General features: G+C 34.1%; 1 pseudogene; it reads right to left on the bottom strand.

The window, feature by feature from the left end:
- Nucleotides 1-938: 938 nt before the first annotated feature.
- On the bottom strand, nucleotides 939-1680 carry LOC120175721 (annotated as a pseudogene).
- Between the last annotated feature and the right edge of the window lie 1167 nt (nucleotides 1681-2847).

Raw genomic sequence — 2847 nt, 5'->3', positions numbered from 1 at the left:
TTGGCCTTCCTCGTCAACCACCTTCCTAAGATAACTTTATATATAGAGGGTTGATCAACTCTGTATCGACTGAGACAATGTGTTTGCCATCTTCCAAGGTAACAGACATTAGGATATATCCCTTTACCACCATCATGTGGTTGAAGAATCATTATTAAATAGTTCCATCAGGCTTTAACTACTCTTGCAACCATTCCATTCATCGCGTTGATCACAGTAATTGTTGATGATATATAAATTAGGATGGTTCATCCATTTTTACTTGGGAGGAAAGTCGTGACGGATAATTTTCTTAGAGAAAATAAAGATGATGAACAATATATGAGAGAGAGAGAGATATATCTATTTGCCTGTTGTGCTCTGGAGGTTTATATGCTGACCATTAATGTGTGTAGACGATGGTTTAAGTTTATAATTACTACTCATAAGTCAATAAAGTGAATTAACTTCATTAGAAGGGATTGACAGGAGGCGCAACAATAATAAAAGTGAATATTCAATAACATGACTAAAGCCATATATATATATATATACATAATAAACTATTCTCATTCCAAATCCATTACTTAGAACATATGCGAGTCCATTACATTAAGAAAACACTAAATATTTACAATACGGTAAAGGAGAAAGAAAGAAAGAAAGAAAGAAAGAAACAATGAAAATGCTATGAAGAAAGAAACAATGAAAATGCTATGCAATTTTGATAACATTATACTGTTAGTGACAATACATTTAAACGAGACATGGAATGAACAGGAGCCTTTGTACCATGTAATGCATCATCCACAGCATCAATAAACGTTAACAAATGAAGAACATGAGCTTTATAATGTACCATGTAATGCATTATCCACATCATCAATACACGTTAACAAATGAAGAACAAGAGCTTCTTCATGCACCCTTTAACACCCTTGTAGCAATCAATCAAAGCTTCAATCACAGCAATACGGGCACCGAATCAATCCGTTTTCATTGCATTCGAAGCATCTCTTGACGAAGACTTCGTCATCTTCGAACAATTTCCGACTCTCATTGCAATTCCCACAAGGCACAAACCTTACATCCCCACAAGAATTGCAAACAAACCCAGGTTGTCTCCTGGGAAAATCATCAAGATTCTTAGCCAATTCACCCATTTCGAACATGCTTTTGATCACATCAGCACCACCAATGTACTTCCCCTTTATAAAAACCTGGGGCAAAGTCACCTTTCTCACTTTCAAGATGCTTTGCAACTCTTTCCTATAAGCAGCATCCATGGAGATATCTCTTTCGTCGATCCAAAGTCTGAACCCTCTAAAAAATCATCTTTACAGCTTAACAATCCTCACAAGTCCTTCGAATCCCTCGTAAACTGGTTAAATAAACAACAACTCGATCTTCAGTTCCAGTTAATCTTATTGTAGGGTTAATAAAGCCCGGTGAAATCGATGATTTTGAGGATCTTAAAAGAGGCTTGGGGCCATGTCCTTTAGGACTAGGTTGGTTGGATGAAGATGATGAAGATTTGCCTGATTCGAATAAACTGCGAAACTTTTTAACTTTACCTTTGACGGAATTCATTGAATCGTGAGATTTGGAAGCGGAAGCAGGTCGATTTTGGGAATGTTGATTCTTGCGGAAAAATTTGACTTTTGAATGATTCAAATCAAATGTGGATGGGGCGGCGTACATTGTAAACGAACGATTTAAGAAGCCAGGTGACGACGAAACGAAGACGATGATTTCGCTTTGTTCTTCCTCATCTCTGACATTGACCCAGATATTTCTTTTAACAAAAAAAGGAAATTTGCTTTCAAGAAGAACAAAATTGATGATTTTCAGAATTGGGTTTAATGGATTTTTTTTCTTGGTGTATTTTGCCAAGAAAATATTCTTTTTCTTGAGAAACAAATGGAGGGAATGGTAGAGTTCTTCCTTCTGTAGGAATAACCTCAAAGCTAGAACTTCGCTCCCAGCTAATTCTATTCAAAACAACTTCATTTACTTATTTAGGATATATCTGTAACTTGAAAATTTTAAAGAACAAGTAAAAATATATTTATACAATAACAAGTTTCCACGTTGGATGGACAGTTGATATGAATATTGCCATATTGGTCATATGATTTCCAAGAAAAATCTGTTTTTACTGACGATAGATAGAAAAAAGGGTTTAAAGTTGGAAACTTTTACCAAATTGGCCTCCCCCCTTATTTTCTGATGAATTCTCCCCTCCATTTTTCTAAATTGGCGGTTTTAAACTTTTGTATCTTTACAGATTATCATGTAGATTCTTAAATTCTCATTTTATCCATATACAACAGAAATTTTAAGTCATGCTATTTTGGTATCTGTGAACAAGTCATTCTTTTACTTCTAATTTGAGCAAAAAAAATTAGGGAGTGCCAGAAATCTAAAATAGGTGGATTTCGGTCCAACATGCTTTTATATGGTTAGATTTGATTTTTTAAAAAAAAATAGATTTTGGTACCAAGCGATCTCAGTAATTAAGAAATTATTGCTATTCCTTAAGGTTATGGGCTTCATGCAGGAGTATGAGTGTTCATTGTTAAATGATTGAGAGACTTTGAACATATATCACCTTATATTCACCTTAGATTTATAAAATAAATAGATTTGTGCGGGTTTAAGAAATAAAAGAATAGGTGAAGTTGGATATAGGGTGAAGTTATATTGATTCGTCCGGAGATAATTACAATAATATTTTTGTTATATCTCTTCTAGACTTATTCTATAAATAACCTTTTGAAGACTATAACCTCCTTAATATAAATATCTCTTGAGAGGGTTACATTTGTCGACCATATTTAACTACTCTTTATATGATCTCATACAAGT

Source organism: Hibiscus syriacus, unplaced genomic scaffold (genome assembly GCF_006381635.1).
Source record: "Hibiscus syriacus cultivar Baekdansim isolate YM2019G1 unplaced genomic scaffold, ASM638163v2 tig00112215_pilon, whole genome shotgun sequence".
In the NCBI taxonomy this organism is placed as follows: domain Eukaryota; kingdom Viridiplantae; phylum Streptophyta; class Magnoliopsida; order Malvales; family Malvaceae; genus Hibiscus; species Hibiscus syriacus.
The sequence above is the reverse complement of the archived record's forward strand: the minus strand, read 5'-3'. Positions and strand labels throughout refer to the sequence as shown.